This window comes from Leptonotus elevatus, chromosome 3, assembly GCF_054856555.1.
Source record: "Leptonotus elevatus isolate MCC_2025b chromosome 3, RoL_Lele_1.0, whole genome shotgun sequence".
Classification (NCBI taxonomy): Eukaryota; Metazoa; Chordata; class Actinopteri; order Syngnathiformes; family Syngnathidae; genus Leptonotus; species Leptonotus elevatus.
In genome coordinates, this window is record NC_141241.1 from 1,467,885 (window position 1) to 1,490,224 (window position 22,340).

General features: G+C 43.4%; 1 protein-coding gene and 1 long non-coding RNA gene across 4 annotated transcripts in view; one reads left to right on the forward strand and one right to left on the reverse strand.

Moving 5' to 3' along the window:
- LOC147176596 (uncharacterized) overlaps positions 1 to 3,875 on the reverse strand; it is an 85,003-nt gene extending 81,128 nt beyond the window's left edge. The window contains exon 1 of one of the 2 annotated variants that reach the window (XR_015094308.1): positions 3,837 to 3,875. This is a non-coding gene — a long non-coding RNA (uncharacterized LOC147176596). Of the gene's footprint in view, positions 1 to 2,621; positions 2,708 to 3,836 lie in introns of those variants that run through there. The other variant, XR_015094307.1, reaches the window with a different exon arrangement.
- Positions 3,876 to 4,014: 139 nt separating this feature from the next.
- The window catches only part of tshz3b (teashirt zinc finger homeobox 3b), a 55,768-nt gene continuing 37,442 nt past the window's right edge, over positions 4,015 to 22,340 (forward strand). Inside the window, exons 1-2 of one of the 2 annotated variants that reach the window (XM_086072039.1) lie at positions 4,015 to 4,294; positions 6,260 to 6,350. The gene's annotated coding sequence lies outside the window, so the exon portion shown is untranslated. Of the gene's footprint in view, positions 4,295 to 6,259; positions 6,351 to 21,104; positions 22,167 to 22,340 lie in introns of those variants that run through there. The other variant, XM_086072040.1, reaches the window with a different exon arrangement.

The window sequence follows — 22,340 nt, forward strand, 5'->3', positions numbered from 1 at the left end:
GTTACAGCAAAAAAAAGCAGAAGAAGGAGAAATGTCCTGTTTCTCGTCTATCGCACGCACACACAAAACAACAGAGCTGGCGGCGTTCCGCATCCACTTCTCCGTGACGTCAAATATGATGGAGCAGGAGATACGCCATTGAGTGCTTTGAGTACATGCATTTTATTTTGCCTTTATCTATTATTCAAGTTCCCATGATTAATTCAGGATATCAAATCAAGATGCAGGAAATCAATCACGGCCGGCTTTCAATCTGCCTCTCATTAGACGCAGCTCCGGTCCAGGTCCCGGGTCTCGGCCCGTGGCGGCGCTGGCGCGCACTTCTGTCGCCGCACGCTGAAACACTTAGACGACGAGCTGGGCCATGCGGAACTACTTAGGCCGCATCCGATTGAGCGGTCGGGATCATTTTATGCGTCGCGCTGACAGAGCGACGGAGCCCGTGGCAGGCTGTGGCGGCGGGAAAACGTCTTGCTCAAGCATTTGTGTACGCGTCGGGGGAGTTTTTCAGGCCATTTCGGGTGACTTGGACAGACCAACCGCAAACTTTGAATGGGCCAACCGTTGGGAAAGCTTGCGCTTAACCTGACACATTTCAGCTCACTTGGCATCTTCACTCGTTCACTGCCATTGACGGCTATAGACGTAAAAATGTCATTTGAACTATTTCTATTAGTTTAAAAAAAACAACACTTTTGTTAACAAGAGTATGAAAACCTATATATATATATATATTTTTTTTAAATACAGATATAAAATATGTGATTTACTGTTGAAGTCATGCGATTAATTACAATTACAAATTATAATCGCCTGACACGATTTAAAGATTATTAAAAATTCGTGGCGTCAGGAGATTAAAATGTGTAATCGTAATTAATCGCATGACTTCACTAGTTAACTCACAATTAATCACAAATTTTATATCTGTTCTAAATGTACAAAAAAAAAAAAGAAGGTTTTCATACACTTGTTAACAAAAGTAGAAAAAATGTTAAACTAATAGAAATAGTTCAAATGAATTTTTTTTTCTTCTCTTTTTTCTTAGAAAGAGCTCAGTATTGTTCATTCGGAAATGTCATCATCATTGCTCTTTATTTTTTTTATTATTATTTTATATATATATATATATATATATATATTTTTTTTTTTTTTTTTTTTTCAAATGAATTTTTGACGTCTATAGCCGTCAAGGGTAGTGATTGAGTTAAGCAGGGGCGGCCAGATATTTGTGCTCCAGGGACATATTTGATTTTTAGAGGCCCATTCTTTAAAATTGTATTACATATGAATTATGACAAGGATGATGATGATAATGAACGGGAATTTTTAATTTTTTTTCCTTTTTCACAAATGTTTGTATTATGTAAAATTCATTATCTACCAATATTTTGTGATTTATGTAGAATTGTCTGACTCATTTTCTTGTGTAAGAATTTTCATTCTAATATTAAAATAAGTCATGCTCTTTTTTTATTTAGAATTAAATCATTAGCCAATTATTCAGTTTACTTTTTTAGTTTGCTAATAAAATATAATAATAAGTCATGTTAATTGTTATCAGATTATTTACAATTTAACTATTTTTATAAATCATATAGGATTTTACAAAAAAATAAAATCTACTTTTTGTGCATTCTTTATAAAAAAAAACATGGTGCCAGTAGTTAATAGTTAGCCCCAAGGACAACGTGAGTAGCGTTAAAAATAAATACATTGTGTTCAATGGGAAAACCAGTAGTACTGGTGTAAAAAGTTTGTGGGAAATAAATAGAATGTAAAAAATCATGCATTTTTGGGATTCAGAAGCAGAAGATGAAGCCACTTGTCGCCTGTAGAGCAGATGAGACAACATGATCCAGAGCCGGAGATCACCATCTCCTTTTCTACGGCCGTCATCTGCCTTTTCACTGTCTGCAAGCCATGATGGGGAAACCCGCCGGATCAATAGTGGCGGTCGAGTAACAGCGACGGGGGGCCCGGAGAATCGTCTGACTCGGCCGACTCAAAGCAGACGCAGTAATGTCGCGGTAAAAACGTCGGTCAGCGGTAGAAGAGGCCATGATTTACGAGAGGAAACGCCGATCCGTACTCTGGGAGCCGCCGCCAGGCCGCCAGCTCCATGGCGGCGATAATTTGCAGTTGTTAAAGTGACACGGTGTTGGTGGGCCGGCCGTGGCCAGGAATGTTGGGGCCAGGCCCGACAATTAGAGCGGCGTATATCACACAGATGGGAGAGGGCGCTTCATGCACACACTCGAAGGCAACGCATTGCTCGGGTTCTACACAAACGTAGGAAACCGCTATTAATGCTATTTTATTGGGTATCACAAAACATTTGTTAGCTCCAGTTTGAGCCGAAATCAGGCACATGCACACGTAGACCACAAGTGGTGCTCAAGCACCAGCCCCCCCCCCCCCTTACTTATATAGCTAGCATGGCTAACCGCTATTCTCATCCACCACCACAACCTAGCGAGCATGGCTAACCGCTATTCTCATCCACCACCACAACCTAGCGAGCATGGCTAACCGCTATTCTCATCCACCACCACAACCTAGCTAGCATGGCTAACCACTATTCTCATCCACCACCACAGCCATCTTATTTTCGTACTCACAGTTGCCGCAGATGCATGAAAGCTGTGTCGGATTTGTCAGTTTGAGCCGAAATCAGGCACGTGCACACGTAGACCACAAGTGGTGCTCAAGCACCAGCCCCCCCCCCCCTTACTTATATAGCTAGCATGGCTAACCGCTATTCTCATCCACCACCACAACCTAGCTAGCATGGCTAACCGCTATTCTCATCCACCACCACAACCTAGCGAGCATGGCTAACCACTATTCTCATCCACCACCACAACCTAGCTAGCATGGCTAACCGCTATTCTCATCCACCACCACAACCTAGCGAGCATGGCTAACCGCTATTCTCATCCACCACCACAACCTAGCTAGCATGGCTAACCGCTATTCTCATCCACCACCACAACCTAGCTAGCATGGCTAACCGCTATTCTCATCCACCACCACAACCTAGCTAGCATGGCTAACCGCTATTCTCATCCACCACCACAGCCATCTTATTTTCGTACTCACAGTTGCCGCAGATGCATGAAAGCTGTGTCGGATTTGTCAGTTTGAGCCGAAATCAGGCACGTGCACACGTAGACCACAAGTGGTGCTCAAGCACCAGCCCCCCCCTCCCTTACTTATATATAAAATAAAATAAATGACCCTCTGTGACTACATTCACGTTTAGGTCCAAATCTCGTTTTCTGAAACATTTGTGATAACTCGTTTGCATACAAGAGCAGAAAGAGTTACTCCCGTTACTCTTTACAAGGTTTACATCGTGCTCAAATGGAAAACCGGTTTGAAAGTGTGACACAGTTCCACTTTTTTTTTTTTTTTACTTTGAAGGTTCAATAAAAGACAATTATATCACTCGCCATGCTCAAATTTGCTTTCCACTTCCCTCTGAAAGTGTCGCTCTTCTCTGCGGTGTCATGTTTGTTTACGATACTTTCTGTAAATTGAACTGGACGAAAATGGACACTAATCATAATTTTTTTTTTTATAATGAAAACATGTTGAAACAATGCAATGTAAAGGAATACCGCTCATTGATATTGTGGGAAAGCAGAGGCACTTTAAGCTTTCAAAAGAAGCTCGCACGAGCATCTTAACACAATTACCACATAACTGACAGTCATCATGAAATAAAATTGCACACATATTAACCTTGCGGTTCACATACAACAAAATCAAGTCTATTACAATAAAAAACGACTAAACATGTTTAACTAATACAAAACAAGTTTTTTACTGACTTTGTTCTCTTCAATTGTTTGCTCACACCTCGAGTGTGCTTGTTCCCAGAGCAGCCCATTTAAGCTTTTATCCAATCACATATCGGCATTTTTGAGTTGCCATATAAGGAGAAAGTTGCCACCGCACAGCTGCATGACATCATCGCTTCAACGTTCCTTAATTGGTTAGAGTGTTGACCAGGGAAAGAGCTACTAGTTACTGTCCCGTTTCTAGCAGTGCTAGCTGAAAATACATACGGATTAGGTAGTTGTTTTAAAGCCGTCACATTTGAATAATAACAACAAATCGACTAAGAAAGTAGTAATGGGACTGCTTGAGTGATACGTGTCTGCTAGCGTTAGCATCAGTTAGCTTCAGTGGCCGTGGAAACACACTTGATGTTGGAACTGAGAAGGAGGGACTCGAACACAAAATGGTTCGAAATAACAGATATTTCCACTGCCAATTGGCAGCTTGGGTGAGTTTTATCTCCATTTTATGTTGTTGTTTAGCCAACGTTCTGCTGGAATGGTTGTATAAGATATCGCATTGTTTCAAAAGGACACTTTGTTATGCTGATGTCATTTATGGCGGTTATATGATACTCGCACACTCTTGATGCTTTCTGTTTCTGTTATTTAGACTAATAAGAGGTTAGCTACGCCGCGTAGTGAGACGCCAGTTGAAAGCGATTCAATTTTATTTCATAAGTCACAACAGACGTTACCTGTAGGCACTGTGGGGCCACTTGGGTTGAGATTAGCCAATATTTGGCCTTCTTTATACATATTGGTACCTTTTTTTTGAAAAATATGCTGGCCGATATCCCGTCATCTTAATTGGGTTAACCTCAGGGATTTTATTGTTTCAAATATTTGGTTAACTTTCTAAGAGATGCTGCTGATTCTGTGAACTTTTTGCAGTTTTCTAGTTTGAATGGTCACAAAAGCAAAACATTCGTGTCAATGTCACTGGTCCGAATGTCTCTAGTCCGGATTACTAAAGAAATACAAAGATCCAAACTTTTTCTTTTTTTTTCTAGTGGAAGAAGAGATTCTAGTTTTTCGTTTGGTGGGTTCAGTGCTTATTTTGAACTCTGGATGGAACTTATCCACTGAGGAGCTTTCTGTGCGACGTTTGATACATTTGTTTACTGTACATGTTTTTATTTTGATAGATAGAAAAAAAAAACAGTTAAAATTGCCTTCAACCTTCAAGATAATGAGATGTAAAGGGACAACAAAGGCCTTCCGAAGAAAAGTAGAAATCACTGAAGATTTAAAAAAATAAAAAAATAAAATCCATCTCCATCCCACCTTGTCATGAAAATCGGGCTTAATTTGCGCAAGTTCAAGTCGCCCCGCCGGTGCTTCGTCAGACAAACGCGCCAGTCGATACGCGTCTGCAATATGAGGGTGAATAATTGTAGTAATTAATGACCTGTGGGCGACCACCAGCTCCATCGCCGCCGACCTCGGAGGGGCTCATCGCGCTGCCGATGCTTTCTGCTATTGGAAACATCATTCACAAAAAGATTCCGCCGCTACCTGCTGGCCCTCGTGAATTCTTAACGCCCGCACTACGCACGAACGCGCACGCACATACGCAGACACCTGTCCAAAGTGTCTCGACTGACCTTTACCTCACCCCTCGGTGCCGTCATCTTGCCGTGTCGGACAAAGGCAACAAAGACAGGGAAAAAAAAAACATTTGCAAAAACATCTTTTTTGTTGCCTATATATGTGTGAGCGTGTGTGTGTGCGCGCGTGTGTGTTAAAGATATTTTTTTTCTTTTGTTTTATCCGCTGTAATTGAAAAATAATTCAGGCGGCGTCGGGAAGAATCAATAAAGAATTAATGAAAGGAGAAGGCGGCGTCATTAAAGGCAATAAAGAGGGAGACGCCGTGATGAAGATGGCATCACATACACACTCATGAGAATTCAAGTGTGTGTGCGTGTGGAGAGAGACGTCCTTTAAATCACACTTTTATTGTTTACAATATGATTATAACCAAACATGTGCATGTATTCACAATTGTTTTTGCTCTCCAGTGTCAAAATTGTGATATGCGTCGTCATAGTAGCAAAGAGAGAGAAAAACTGCTTTGAATTGGATTTCCTCAGAAGAGATCGGAATCGGGCCTCTCCCAAATCGTCATGCAAATTTACTGTATCGGATTTCTGTCCATGCAAGTGCAGCGTGAAGCCATCATTAAACATAGAAATCATGTGTCGTAATGTAGAGTTTTCCCTTAATTCAAAATGAATTGTGAGGAGAGTCCAGGCCAGCTAAATGATATAAAATGTTGAATTTATTCATGTGCTGTATTATTATTGTTTACTTCCTTGTTGCCCGCTGTTGATGGTTGTGGATTTTATTGTTTATTGTTTTATACTGCACTGTAAACAACGTTCTGGGTTTCTTCTTGCTTCTTCCCGCAGTCCTGAGCCAAGTGTCCATTTTGGCTCAAGGAATTATGGCCCAGAACCAGGAAGCCAAGTGTCGGTACTTGGTGTCGGCGAGTGCTGAAGCGTAAGTACTTGTACTTGAAGTCTGTTTGAAAAAAAGTGTCGTCGGTACGTGCCGACTCGTATCGGATGTGTGCCACTTGAAATTGTACGTGAAAAGGGAACTTGGACCTGCAGTCTACTTCTTTAGAAATGTTTGAATCTGTCGCTTCCCAGGTTGAATACAGGTGGATTTTACAGGTACTTGTGTGAAACATTCATAGGTCTTTGTCTCTCTCTCTCTCTCTCTCTCTCTCTCTCTCTCTCTCGCCCTTTTTATTTATTTTTTAACTATTTTTATATCCACTGCGACTGTCGTCTCGTAGCTAAACTGAGAGGACTTAATAACAGGAATCTATTGGAGCTCATATTCACTCCGCCATAAAGCTGCCAGAGGAGACAATAGCGGCCGAGGTTAATGGCCGACCAGGCCAGCGAGATGATTATTGATTAGCTAAAGGTTGAGCTAATCATTAGGCTTCATCCATTTTTACGCACTCCTCACCGTGACCTTTACCACTCGGCCCGGATTTCTCCATACGATGATTTGATCACCTTCCTCGCCTAGTCGGGGGGTGGAGGAGGGGAGGAGACGGGGGGTGGTCAAGGTGTAAAACGAGATGGGGAATGCCCGTGAAATGGACACAAATGACATCAAACCTTTGCGCTACTTTCAAAGATTGTTCTTTATAAGAGTTCATTTGCAGACCAACTGACTGACTAAATGACAAACTATCCAACTAACTCAGTGATTGGAAAGCTGACTGCCGGATAGGCAGACCAACCGACTAACCAACCAACCATGTGACAAACTAGTTGCACGACCACCCAACTGACCAATTGACCAACTGTCTGATTGGCTGATTATTCAACTTCTGCCAAACTAAAGACCTGATTGACTGACTTACTAACTACCCGACTCATTCCTTTAGTGACAGGCTCACTAACTGATTGACTAACCAACTTAAACTGACGGATGAACTAACTGCAAGACCAACTAACTGACTGACTGGCAGACCGATTGACCGACTAAATACTGTAACTGCAAGACTAAGTGACAGACTGACTGATTGACTGAACTACTACGCAACTAATTCATTCAATGACAGGCTGACTGAGTAACTAACCGACCAAAATCGACTGATAAACTAAATGCAAGAACAACCATACAATCAACTGACTTACTAACCTACCAATTGAACTACCCAACAAACTGACTAACTATTTGACTGGCTGTTTAACTACCAATCATACTCACTTATTAGTGACAGGCTGACGGACGCCCTTACTCACTATCGTGCTAACTTAGACAGGCTGACTAACCAACAAAACTGGTAGATAAACTAATTGCAAGACTGAGTGACTGACTGACTGAACTACTACGCAACTAATTCACTCAACGACAGGCTGACGGTGTGACTAACCGACCAAATGACCTGATAAACTAAATGCAAGAACAGCGATACGATCAACTGACTTACTGACTGACTCTCCAACTAACTCTCTGATCCACAGACTGACTGACCTACGAACCAGTCAACCTTGTGTGGCAGTTAAGAGCAATAAAACTGTTTCCAGAGTTTGTAAAAGGTTTTTATGGTGGCTTTTTTTTGGAAATAGCTATTCTGTTTTGACATGTTTGTGTGAAAAGTGCCCATAACCACAATCATAACATCAATATAGGAACGGTAAAGTTTATGTACAGTGTAATAGTCCTCCGTGCGTGTACGTGCGTGTGCGTGCGTGTGCGTACGTGCGTGTGCCCGCAGTGAGAGTGAAAGCAGTCAAAATGCGAAACATCCGCTCTAAGGAAAACCTTGACATGGTGACAAGGAAATGGCTCGCGTCTAACAGCTCTATTTATTGAATCCTGCCGAATGTTCCTGGCAGCGGCGGCCCTTTAAGCAAACCCAGACGGGACGCACATCTGCGGCCAATCACACGCCTCTGATCCCCTCGCCGTTTCCATTTTGTTTGCCGGGGGCCGGCGCTGGGAGACGCCATGTTTATTTGAAGTAACGCTCAACTACTGAATGGCCGCATGTTGCGCGCCCCGACCGGCTCTCCAGGGAGACCAACAACTTCTAATAATACACTGGAACCTTCAAAGTCCTTCTACGATCTTGGTTGACTTCCAAGTCACAAATTTTCCCGTAGGAAATAATGGAAGTAGAAATAAAGAGTTCCATCGTCATTATTAAAAATATATATTTAATGTAGGCTACAGGCAATATTTGAAGTTACATTTTAACATTCTTAACTGTAATACTGTAGGAAGAATAATGACATGCTAACAAATGCTATGCTAGGATATAGCCAGATAAGAGTGTAAAAAAATCTCTTTCGGAAGACTGATAAGCATTTCAGTTATTGTCTGTATATAGTCTGGCACTATTTCTAAAAACAGCTCAGATGCTAACAGTTAGTATGCTAATAGCGACTAGCAGAGGTGGGCATCGTCATTGACTGGAATTGATGATTGATGGAAGTGCCCACCTTTTTGGCGTGTGCTTCAGCACTTTCAGCGAATACTTGATAATGCAAAGCCTCACAAAAGTACACGGATTGAGAAGGACCGTGTGTACTCACTGCGATCGACAGAAGTAATCCCCCTTCACTCGGTGCTCAGTCTGTGCATCTCGACAATTTGGTACATTGGGTACAATTCGATTCAAGGACGTTTTGATTTTGAAGCGGAACAATTTGGTTCGGTGTGATTACGATTCGATTCGATATGGTTAATTTGGGGAAATGAGTTTATTTTTGTCATTTTAAATGCATACATATGGAATAACTTGTAAAGTACTGTAAATGTTGAATTTCCTTCAAAGATACATTTCTCCAATAAGACGATTTGTTAGGTATTTCGATCTTTTTTAAAGTGGAACGATTCAATTGGGTTTGATTCGATGCATTAACATCTTTCAAATCATAACCAACTTTCCGATTTAAGTCTTCTTTTTACACCCAAGTAACAACCTAATTACACACCGCACTAAAGCAGCTTCCATTAGGATTCTAACATTATTTATACCACAGTCGCAACTTGGTACAAATTGCGTAATGGCAGAACCATAAGGATTACACATCAAACCAGAAGGGAATGAGAATGGTCAAAATGCCAACAATTGATGCTAACATGTCAAGAGAAACTTAATTGGAAATTAATTATACCTCGTGCTTTATTATCGTGTACAATTTCTAATGAAAACGGATCTCTTGCTAACATTCAAGAGTTGGTATGCTAGCATGAATTGGTTTATTTTTGTAGTAAAGAGCTGCCTGTCAACAATAAAAAATGTCAACGGAATTGATAGGAGCCTTGCACTGTGATGTCACGCCATGATGTCATTCTAACGCTTTACCCTTCCAAACCAACGACTTTGAACTCCACGTAGCGTACAATATGAATCGTTGAATTCATCCCCCGTCGCTTCTCAGCCGACTAAACCAATTCCGGCGAGCGGGCCGCCGCAAACATCCAGCCCCGCCCTTTCCCATCCTGTCTTTTCTCCTTTCATTTAAATATTTCATCCCGTTGTCTTGAGGCTTGAGCGGCTTTTGCTAAGCGTCACGGGGAGGGCGGCGGCGGGGTGGGGGGGGCAGACGCCAAAGTGGAGCACGCGAGACATGACGGCGTCTGAGGCGTCAGGTGGCCATGATGAGAAGTGAAAAGGTGGAGAAGACACGGGAGTGATAACTAATGTACTTCCTGTGTACTTCCTCCTCGCCTCCTGTCAAGCTCGCCCGCCGCCACACCCGCTCTACGTCAACCACCCCCCCCCCCCCGCTCCAAGACCACCGTCAACCACCCCCCTCGAGCTTATGGCGCACAACTGATGCAAGCATGCGTGACTCTTGACAAGTGTGTGAAGTTGAACATGTACATTTAACAGACAAACTGATGGTTGATGTGTGTCTTTGTCTTTGCTACATTGTGGGGACATACACGGACGTGTGTGTCTCCTGGTTTAACTACCATTGTGGGGAATGACATGACACATTTTTTTTGGTTTTAGAGTTTAGGTTTTGGTTGGGGTTAGCGTATGTCACGTTTCAGTTCTGTGGGGGTTGGCTTTTTGTTTTTTATGGGTGTGCTTGTTGTTTTTTTATCTGTTTGGTGTTTTTCGTCTTGTGTTCCTGGTTTCTTTCCTTGTCTCGTTATTTCTATACATGCCCACCTGTGTGTCTTCCCTTCCTCAGGTGTGTCTCATTAGTGTTGGTGTATTTAGTCTGTTGTGTTTGTCCAGTTGGTGTGGGTGCATTGCTTACGTTATGCGTGGAAGTTTGTGCGTCGAAGTCTTCGTCACAGCCAAGTCGTCTTCGCTACCGCCAAGTAGCCATTGACATCGCCGTCACAGCTAAGTCATCGCCGTCACGGCTAAGTCATCGCCGTCACGGCTAAGTCATCGCCGTCACGGCTAAGTCATCGCCGTCACGGCTAAGTCATCGCCGTCACAGCTAAGTCATCGCCGTCACAGCTAAGTCATCGCCGTCATCGCCGTCACAGCTAAGTCATCGCCGTCACAGCTAAGTCATCGCCATCACAGCTAAGTCATCTCCGTCACATCTAAGTCATCGTTACACCCAACCAAGTCGTCATGCTCACACCCAACCAAGACGTCATCGTCACAGCCAACCAAGTCGTCATCGTCACAGCCAAGTCAAGTCAAGGAAAATCAGCTCCTGACCAATCTACTCGTGTCTCGTCCAGTCATGGCGACCAGTCCAGTCACGTCTCATCCAGTTATGGTTGTCTGCTCACCTTTCTGTCAGCTATGGTTAATAAAATACCACGCATTGCACTTGATTCCTGTTTCCCTGCATTTGGGCGGGCCCACCCTCCCTCCCTCAACAACTCGCGTTCCACTCTGACAGGGTTGGGGTTAGGGTTAGTCAACAATCATTTGTGATGGTTAAGGTTAAGGTAAGGGGCTAGGACATGCATTATGTAAATGAGATGTCCCCACTACGATACAAAGACAAACGTGTGTGAGCATGTGTGTGTGTGTGTGAGATGATCGTTGGGACACAAGTGTGTGGAAAAACAAGAACTTATTGGTGAGTGACGTGTGTGCCCTCAAATGCGCGTGTGTGGTTTTTGATGGCGCTCGGGCCAAAATGCAAGCGTGCAAATCTGCCCAGCCGAGATTCTTACAATATGTCGTCCCCGCGTCGACGTCCTGTTGTGATTCGGAACACGGCGGCAAAAACACGCCACAGAAGAAAAGTCCTAAAAGACACGGTTTGGCTTTTAACACGTCGCGTTGTCAGGTGGCTCCCCTCCGCCTCCGCCTGTGTCACGTTGAGCGCAGGTCGTCACGGTAACCCGTCGTGTTGGAAGACGGCGAAGGTGTGACAGCGTAACGCGGTGTGAACTCATTGTCATGTTTTGGAGAACCTTTTTAGAACTCGAGTTCATGTTTAGTTACGATTGTGACATCATCGTGTCAACCGGATGCCTTTTGCTCAATGACCGTTTGAATGCTAATTGTCTTCACGGTAAATGTTTAAAGGTGTAAATACATATTGATATGAATTTATGAATATTCAATTCCGATCCAAGTTACTTGTAAAAGTTACTGTCCACTGGACTAGTTAGTGTTAGACAACATGATGTCATTCTTATTTCACATTTGGGAGGAAATAAATAACTGCAAAGTGATCGAAGGGAGGAGAAAAAAGTGAAAGGGAGGAAATATTGATTTCCTGTTTGGCCTCATTTAATGTGAAATTGCATCATTCATCACTTTCACAAAACCAATAGTGACTCTTTGGGAAGAATGGAGAAAAAAAGAAGACACATTCCATACTTTACAGTAGATTCAACTTTAATACTGTTTAGTTGGGTAAATTCACACTTGAATCATTTTTAGTGCCGACAAAAAAATCCTCATTTGAAACGAGCCCGTGTTTCAATCCAAAATGCTGGCTTGAGTTGAAACCCTAATTTTGAATCCATCATCCTGGCTTCAAAACTTAATCCTCACTCTAAAGATTTTCAATTGTTTGATTCAACCTTTTTACAAGAAACCCTAACTTTGACTTGAAACCTTAATTTCAAACGCCTGCTTGAAACCCTAATTAGAAATCTTTGACGTGGCTTGAAGACCTCATTTAAAACACTAAGCCTGCTTTGAAACCCTGATTTTAAAACCCCATGCTTAAAGTATTTTTGGGGAAACCCTGATACTTGTTTGAAACCCTAACTCGGGCTTGAAACTTCTCATCCTTGTTTTGAAACCTTAATTTGAAGCCAAAACTCATATATTTTGAAACCCTAATCCTGCCTTGAAACCTTAAGTATAAAACCTCACTTAAAACCCTTGATTCAACCTTTTCTGGAAAACCCTACTTTTGTCTTAAAACCCTCATTTCAAACCCCCACTTGAAACCCTAAATGTGGTTTATCCTTGCTTGAAGCCACAACCCGAACCCTCGGTCTGTTTTGAAACCCTAACCCTGGCTTGAAGCACTCACACATACACACACTTTTTTGTTCCGCTTGCCAGCTTGCTTACTGAACTGCCCTACGTTTGTTTGACCTTTCAACTCCGAGCTCCCCCCTCTAGAGAAAAGCGCAGTGATACATACACACACACACGCGCGCGCGCACACACACACACACACACACTTATCCGTCCTTTCAGTGAGTGGATTTCGCCTGGTGAGTGCCTAGTGGCCATCCCTAGTAACAGATAAAAGGATGTATCCTATCCTCAATCCCTACACACACACACACACACACACACACACACACACACGCACACACGGCTTAACTCCACGTGATCCTCCCCGGGGAAGAGTGACACTTGAGAGGGAAAAGCCTCGGCAAACATCCTCTAAACCTGCGATGCGTCGTCATGACGATGCGGCGGTCAGCGTTCCGCCCGCCGTCCGACACGCCGCTTCTCGTTTTCACGGCCGTCACTCAGCGCCCCAAAATCCCGGCGGTCGGCCGACGTCCTCCGCCCGGTGGTCCGGCGGTGGTAATTTGCAGTGGCGAGTGCCATATGTGCTCTTTTTGCGCCGATGTCGGCTCAACTCGCATCTTGCCGTGGCCCCCGCAGACCCCCGAAGGTCCGTTACTCCATCCTCCATTTTGTGGCAGTGCCTGTGATTCTGTGTGTGTGTTTGTTAGGGCTTGACTGAAAGCAACACTAAGGAACTTTCAGTTTGAGGTGATTTTGGACAAACATATGGACAAAAGAGGTCATGTTATGTCTGAAGGAAGACTACATTTACCATAAGGACAAGCGCATGGCGTCGTTTATTTAGCTCCCGCTAGCGAGTGAAATCCAGATCCTTGACTGTTCTTTTATCCGGGTCGCTTCCCTTTTTCTTTTTTCTTTTTTGGCTCCTCAGACAAAACTTTTCAGTTGTTTTGCAGTTTCTGCCAGGGAAGCAGTTGATGTGCGTCGGCATTCAAATTGACTTTCGTCTTTGGAGCGAATGTGGAAAGGGGGAAGTGACGTAAGCCATGAAGCAGTCAGCACATTTGTCGTTTTTTATGTGGCAATGTTCCTACCATCCTCCTCAAAGTTGCGTCGTGCCAGTAAAAATGATGCAGACCTCCCCCAAGGCAAAGGTACCATTCAACTAGTTTTAAGTCAATGTTTCATCAGAAAAGTCATGAAAATATTTGATTAAGGTTATTAGTCGATGATGTCATTTTTTTCCAATCGTCAAGCTCACTTACTTGAGATGGATGACAGATTCTAACCACGCCAGTTAAATGTTTTCTTTGTCGACATGAACTGTTCATTTTTACAAATATGCGGTTATCGATCGACCACTGCAGTCGTCTGACTGACCCCGGGTTCACACCGGCTGCGCGTGCGCTGCGTTTCGACTGCCGAGCGGTCAAGTTGGCATCTCGCACATTCGGCCCGACAACTCGAATACGTCTGCAATTTAAAGCACTAACGTTAGCTCGAAACCCAAATCTGAAAGCCCAAACCCTGGCCTTCAAACCCTCATTTTACGCTGAACGCTATCCTTAACCTTTTGTTTGACGAAACCCGTTGACCGTTTCTTTCATCTATATGTGACCGGGCCACCTCGTCCCGAAAGCCAAGTGAAAAATATTCTGTCTCACCCGCCAGCCAAATGAGGACGAGAAAATGGATGGACGGAAAACATTTACAGTCGGCGATGTGACGTATGGAAGCGGCTCAAGTGCGCGAGCAATCGGCCTCGGACGAAAACGTCCACGTGGCTTTGTTAATAAAACCTGCCGCGTAATTAATATGACAGACGCATGACAGCACGGCGCCGACCGGCTCGCGGTTCGATTCTAACAAGCCAGCTCTTAACGAACGCGTTTCCATTCGCCCGAGTGCGACATTCTTTCACGTTTTCCTTCTTTAACTTCCTTTTGACGGCTCGAGCGAACGTCGCGTCTGCAGACGTTTTATAGACGCCACCTGACTTGCTCGTTAGCATTATTAGCGCATCGCGTGACTCGTCGGAAAATCTCCTTTCCAGCAGCACCGCAACAAATGCTTGAGAAAGGGCTGTTTTTTTTTTCTCGCGTGTGTTCCTGTTTAAAAAAAAAAGTACTCCCCCCCCACCCCCGGGGTGCTCTTGCCCAGGTGGTCCCCGATCTCGACTGCCGAGACCCTGCGGACCTCCACCCGGCAGAACAGCGTAGCCAATGTGGAACAGTAATGGAGAGTAGCGGCTCGCAGGTTCCGCCTTAATGTCTCCAGCACATGTGAGTTTGGATCTCAGCCCTCTCATTATCGTCACTGGACACGCTGCAGTGCGCGCGCGTGCGCGTGCGTGTGTGTGTCACGTGCATGTTTGTTTGTCTGTTTGTGTGCCAGGGAAGACATCAATGTTTGCCAGTGTAACAAACCTTTGAGTACTTCAGTGATCTCATCTCCTCTTTTTTGTGTGTTTGTGTGTTTGTGTGTGCGTGTGTTTGTGTGTGCGTGTTTGTTTACATGCACGTCTGCATGGCTGAGTGATGTTTCCTTTTTTTATTCATTTTTTTTTCTCACGCTGTAAATGTTTCGTTTCTTCCTCGTTTGCATTACAGATGTTGCGCCTCTGTCCTGTGTGTGTGCGTGCGTGCGCGTGCGTGTGCGGTAAACAGGGCGCTTTGCTGTGTGCAAGGAGGAATTTCCCCCAGCAGTCGCCATCAGTAATAGTGGCTGTAATGAGCTGCAGCTGTCAGCATGTTTCCGCACACACACACACACACACACACACATGAACATAAAACACACGCAAACACATAAAAAAAAACACACACGCTCACACACATCCAAGTACGTCGGCGAAGGAGGAAGTCGTGAGTCACTCAGCGGCGCGCCGTCACACTTTGCGCTGCGAAAACACCGAACGACTCGTCACACTGGCATCGGCGAGCGAAGATTTGTTGTTTTAATATGACAAACTAATAAGAGCAGTTTGTTCTTTTTTTTTTTTTTTGTTTTTTGTTTTTTTGCGGGGTCTCACATTAATTAGCATTTTGAATTATAACTATTCAGATGGTTAGCGTTAACCGTAAGATGCTGTGTGAATATTGGATGTGAGCGCCCTCTGCTGTCCACTGAAATTGACGTCAAACTGCCCTCGGGCTCGCATTGCCAACGTGGCCAACGTCTCGGTTTGGTCTCGCGACTTTCCGAGTGGCTACAGTAATTTTCCTGTAAGTGTTTATAGCGCCACCTGCTGCCTTGGCATGCACTTGTCAGCCCTCAAATTTGTTTTCAGGTGGAAAAAATATCTATTTTTTTCGAAAGCACTATTTGGGTGCTGTGAGCTGTGAGGAAAAATGGTGAGGACGCCGGCTGGATGTCAAATCGTCGTCTTGATGCGTTTTGATCCTTCCAAGTTCTGCTTTACTGCGGTTCTCCAAAATGCTGCCTCACGCCACAATTAGAGTGTCTTGTTGTCTTTAAACGCAAGTAAAAGGAGGCCATTATTTGACATTTTCACTGACAGCAGACAACTTTTTCGTTGAGATATACAAAAAAAAATATTGAGAAAAAACAGACGTCTCAAAGGATGTAAAACTTTTGTTAGTGAACAAATGAAGCTGAGCGATGTTCATTTTTCTTTTTATTAGACTTACAGTCAGTGACATACATTTATAAGGCCGGTTGAATCTCGTTTAACTTTATATAACAACACAAATGTAAAACCACACCTCCAAGGTAGAGTGAAAATTTAAAGTGCGTTCCCATCAGAAATCAAATGTACACTTTTTTTAATTCACATTTTGACATATACGTAACTGTCCTAACTTTATTGACAAATGTCTTATACTCATTGCCTCAATTATTATTTGCCGTACAAAATGTGTTAACCACTGTTAGTATTATAAACAAAATGAGAAAGGCCAAAACTTCCTCTTCTTTCCTTAAAAGCCACTTTTGTGACTGCTACAATCTTATGGAATTACTTGAGCTAAAAATCCAAAGAAAAAACAGAACCCAGCATTTCATATTTTCATGCTCCCCAAACTGTGCTCTTGTTTGCTTTTCAAGCAACTAACATCTTATTATGACATTTGTGTGTAACCTTAAAATTGTTACTTTCATTCAGAATCCGTCGAATAAGAACTTGACTGGAGATTCCGCTGGGAGATTTCCTCATCGTTTTCCTTTTGAGTTTGAGTATCTGCTGATAGCGATTCCTGATCCAATATCCTGGCAATGACATAAGAAGACAACAACAAGTCTTAATTCACTCAAAACACTCAACACGAGCCGTTGTTGCTCGGTTTCTGCTTGGCAGCGTCCAGATTCTGCGAGCATCCTGATTGGCTGCCGTTCCATTTGCATTGTAAATATTAGACAGGTTTAGCGTTTTCGGTTATTAGCCCCAAAAGTCGGCCTAATTATTAGAATAAATTGTCAGTCTAAACTTTTTTTCCTCGCCGATCGGGGAGGCAACATCCACTCATTTACTCGCAGCCATTTTCACTGAAGCAAGCCCCTTCGCTCCTGGCAGTTTTACTGGATTTTGACTGGTTGTGCAAGGCCCACAGAATATTATGTTCTCTTGCTCTAAAAACATGGAACCTACCAAAAGAAAGATTAGAGTCTCTGTTTCCGTTTTTCAGCAATTAGCATTAATCTCTTATACTCTGCTGCCACCTGCTGGCCGTTTTTTTTGTAATAACTACCACTGCTTTGAGCGACTGCTCCAGGTCAGAAACTGTATCAAAGCCTTTTGTATGCTTTAGCATTACAAAAACAAACAAACAAAAAAACAACAACGTATAAATACGTTTCTGGGACCATGGCAATATTTAAAATAGAATGTTTTTATATGTTTTTTGGAGCAAATTAGTTAATTGGGAAAATGATAAATAATATATCCCACACCACAGGATAATTACTCATCATCATCATCATCTTTTATCACATCCGACACAACATCCGACATGACATTTATGACGTCTGACAATCAAGCCTTTGCTTATTTGGATCAGTAAGGAAAAAAAAATACTCAAATTGACTCTAATTTAATTGTAGTATGCATACCAACCGGATTTAACATCCTAAATATTGAACACGTTTCTAACGGTTTTCCGAACATCTTGAGGAGAAAAATTCCCTCTTAATGCACCACACACCGCAGGATGATCACTTGGGATCCTTTTTAGTGATATTCGATCATCACGCCTTTTCGGACTTTCAGAAGAGAAGGAAAATGCTCAAATTTGAGGCGGCTGTGTTTAAGCAGCTTTAGAATTCAAAAAAACAAACAAATGATGCTCGCTATTTCCTTTTGTGCGGATTTGCTTCTTCCCGTTGCTCCACTAATAACGCCGCTCATAAAAAGCGGGACCTCGCGGCGGCCCAGCTGAGGCGCCGTTTTCGGGGTCAAGACCGCCGCCGACCTCTGCCAATTGTTATCTGCCTTCACTCTAACTTTGTAGATCGCACTTTAATTTTGAGGCGCTGCGCACGGGACAGTGATGAATAGGCTGCATCAAGGAGGGCTTAAATTACCCCCCCCCCCCCCCCCGCTCCCTGGTGGCCGCGCTGACCGCAACAACGCGGTGTGTGCGGTGACCTAGTAATAGCGGACGGAGAAAGAAACGGGGCCGGTCAGCACTTGCCCTCCCGACCCCCGCCCTGCGCCGCAGCCCGACCCGGCGGGAGGCGCTGAGGACGCGGCATCAGTTTTGTCTTCTTGGGACTGTTCCCTCCTTGTTTTATGGAAGAGGATTAGGGCCAGTGAAGAGAAGAAAAAAAAAAAAAAAAAGTTGGCAGAATTTTGACTTTATTTTCAGAATTCGGACTTTCTGACAAAGCAGCCCCCCCCCCAAATTCATAGCTCTACGACACAAAGTCAGAAGTATCACTTCTAAGTCAGAATCCTGCCAACTCTTTTTATTTATTTTTTTTCTCTCTCTCTCTCTCTACACTGGCCCTTACATATTGTTTGCTCCTGTTACACCCCCCCCCCCTTCCTTCTTATACATGATACAGTAAAACCCTGTTTTAATAGAGCCATACATTCCAGATTTATCATTATATGGAAAAAAAAGTTTTAACAATCAGGAGTTTTACCCTGACTTCAAATATTCAATGCAATTATATTTCAAAAGTTCAATACAACTGAATTGTAGTTAGGCAGTGATTTTTTTTTTCAGGTACCACTAGAGGGAGTTGGCGTAGCACACTTTGAGAGCAGCCAAGCCTGCAGTTTGTTGGCTCGTTTCATACGAATTACATGCATTTTTTTTCTTCTTTTTTTTTTCCAGCTATCGCAACACAATGTAAAAAGGTTCAACACATGCTGGGAGTCTGTCAATGTTTATATAGTCGTCATTATTTTGCTCTCACTTTTCAGTTGCGTGTTTGTCAGGCTTCCCCAGTCCTGGTCCTCGAGGTCCTGCAGGTTTGAAATGCCTTCCGTCCTCCAACACACCTGATTCTAAAGATGACTATCGTTATCTGCCTTCTGCAGAGCTTGCTGATGATATGAATCAGGTGTGTTGGAGGACAAAAGCATCAAAAATGTGCAGCACTGCAGCCCTTGAGGACCAGAACTGAGGAAGCCTCTTTTAAGGTGGTGCAAAAGCTTGACGTGTTTTTCACCAAAAACTCTATTATTATTATTATTATTATTATTTTCCTGCTCTTTGGTGAGAAACTGGTGCTTTTTAGTGAAAGCAAGTTGTGCTTTGCTGCTGGCTGCTATAAAGAGCAGGAAGAAGTGGAAGAAAACGTTTTTTCTGGTAAAAGAAGAGAGTCGAGTCTTTCTTTTGCAATTTTTTTTTTGTGTGTGAAATTTGATGCAAATCAAAGATGTGAAAAAGTTCAGTACGCAAAATGCCACAAGTGGGGGAGATTTTTATTTTCTTAATGTTACTCTCATTTTTGTGGAGGGGGAAAAATAAGTGTGCATTTTTTTGCACATGTGTAGAAAAACATTTCCCCCCCCCTTAACAATCCAAAGAATTGAATTCCTCTCCATCTATTGTTGGCCCACTTTACACACTCACACGCCCGCGCATGTTTGTTTTTTTTAGCAAATCCACGCCACAAGAGCAGGATTTACATTTTTAAGACATTTCACGTGAATTGAAGTATTTATTTCAGCCCCTTCTGGAGCCAAAGATCTAGCCATGGGGTCGCCCCCTCCCTCAACCCCCACCCTCCTTTTTCCCTCCTCCTTCCCCCCTCCCGGGTTCCAGGCTCCTCTTTGGAACCCGCGTCCGCGCCTCCAACGCGCTCATCCCGGCCGCAGGATTGCAACGTGAACCGCCAACCTGCAGTTTCTCGCACTTCACTTTCCGAGACACAACTTTAACATGTATGACGCCAACGTGTGAGATTAGACAAATTAAAACATAAGACAGACAAAAGTTGACACGTACGTGCACGCGCACTTTGAAAGAGTCGGACCCCGCGCGTAAAACGGTTTAAATGTGGATAATTGTTGCCAATTCAAATTATCCGTGGAAATAAATGTGACCTCAAATAGAAAACAAGCACGCTAGCTTTGTCTCCTTGCATTTTTTTTTTTAAATGTTTGTAAAGCAAAACGTTTCTCACACACACAAGATGTAAAGTTTTCTTAGTAAATGTGAAGTTGATCAATTGAAGGCCAAATAAGATTTTGTGTTGCGTGTGTGGAATTTGTTTAGTGCGAATAGTGAGATTGTGTCACTAAAAACGCATATAACAGGTTATTAAATGACATTAAATTAACCTTAAAGTCAATACAATGTGCTTTGACTTAAAAAAAAAAAAAAAGTTCCGTTATTAATATGGGGGGAAAAAATCACGGCGAAAGCCAAGTTGCTTTTACATTATGATAGACGTTTACAGCATTAAGGCACTGAACTCTATGACTTAAAACAAAACAAAAAGTATAACAATATGGTCCCTTTTTTACTGAATAATTTCAGAGTTTCTGCGGTACATCAAAGTTGATTTCAAAGTGTTAATAAAGCCCATAAAACTTTACAAACACAGTTAATGCTTTTATTTCTACAATCTGCAGTAAGTAAGAAGAACACTTCCAACTATTTTATAATTTATTTTTACACTAATGACATGCAGAAAGTTAAGTACTTTAGTTATTTGGACAACTCGAGTAAACATAATTAGCAATTTATGGATTACAAAATTAAATCTTCATCCGAAACGAAACCTAAAATTGCACTTTTTGTGCACGGGTTTTTATGTAGCCTTCTTTGCAAAAATATTTGAATGCAAGTGGCAACCAAATTACACTAATATGTACTGTAACACTATAAATTAAATCGAGTTCACATTTTCATTTTACAACAAATCTTGAATTTACCTGCAAGTGGCCCGTGTGGTTTGTTATTCCCGTTTAAAAAAAAAATAAAAATAAAAACGTGTCCATTTGGATTGATTGGCGAGTATTTTCCCGGTGCGCGTGCACGCTGCCACTCTCTCTCTCTCCGGCCGTACAAGCCAACGTGCACGCGGACGTGTCAGTCACACTGCAGCAAACTGAAAGCATTTGTGTGCGAGTGTGACGTGGGGATTCTGCGAGGTGGGAGGGGGCATTGTACTACCCCGCGCGCGCGCGTGCGCGCGTGTGTGTGTGCGTGAGAGAGACACCGATGATGGATGCGCCAATGGAGAGACGGACAGATGCTTGGGCGGATCTAACGGCGCGCACTGCTGCAGACGCGCGCACACTCGCGGGGAGATCTGCCGGGAAAACATCGTCCTGCGCGGGCCGACACTCGCAGCTGCCAGCCCCCGCGAAGCGACCACCTCGTCCGCGCACTTTCTCCGGGAGCGTCATTCGACTCCCGCTGCACATCTGGGACAAAGAAGAAGAAGAAGAAGAAGAAGAAAAAGGACTCACCCGCCCTCTCCGTCGCCTTTACGGGATTATACTTCCAAGCACGCTCAACTTTTTCCTGGCTGCCAAAAAGTGGGAATATTGAGGAAAGAGGAGAACCCCCCCAAACAACTTTTTATTCCTCGCGTGGCTCATTTAAATATCACCCCCTCCCCTCAAAAAAGAAGAAAAAGAATTGCCATAAAAGAAAAGTGCCACCTCCTCTTTTTTCCTCCCTCTTTCCTTTCAAGCAGGGAGACCCAATCAAGCGCAAATCTCATCGATTCATAAGAACTAAAAAAAAAAAAAGAGAGAGAGAGAGAGAGAGAGAGAGACAGAGAGGGAATCGCGTGCACGTGCGTGGGGAAAACATTGATGGACCCCCTGTTCCTCACATAACCTCCTTCTTCATCCTTATAATCATCTGGATTTTTTTTTTTTAAGGGGGTGTACAATTTTTTTAATTTTTTTTTGCTTTGAACACCTGGAGCTATAAGCACACGTGCGCGCGCACGCTCCTCGCGAAGGCTCCGTTCCAGTTCAAGTAAGTGCGCGTGCGCGTGGTGTGTGTTGTGATAAACGTTGGGGTTGGGGGGGGGGGTGAGTGACAGGGGCGGGAGGAGGAGGAGGAGGAGGAGGGGGGGGGTAGACAGTGCCGCGTTACGTGCCGCCCATCATCAGCCTCGTCGAGGTTCAAGTGTCGAGGAGGCTCCACGCG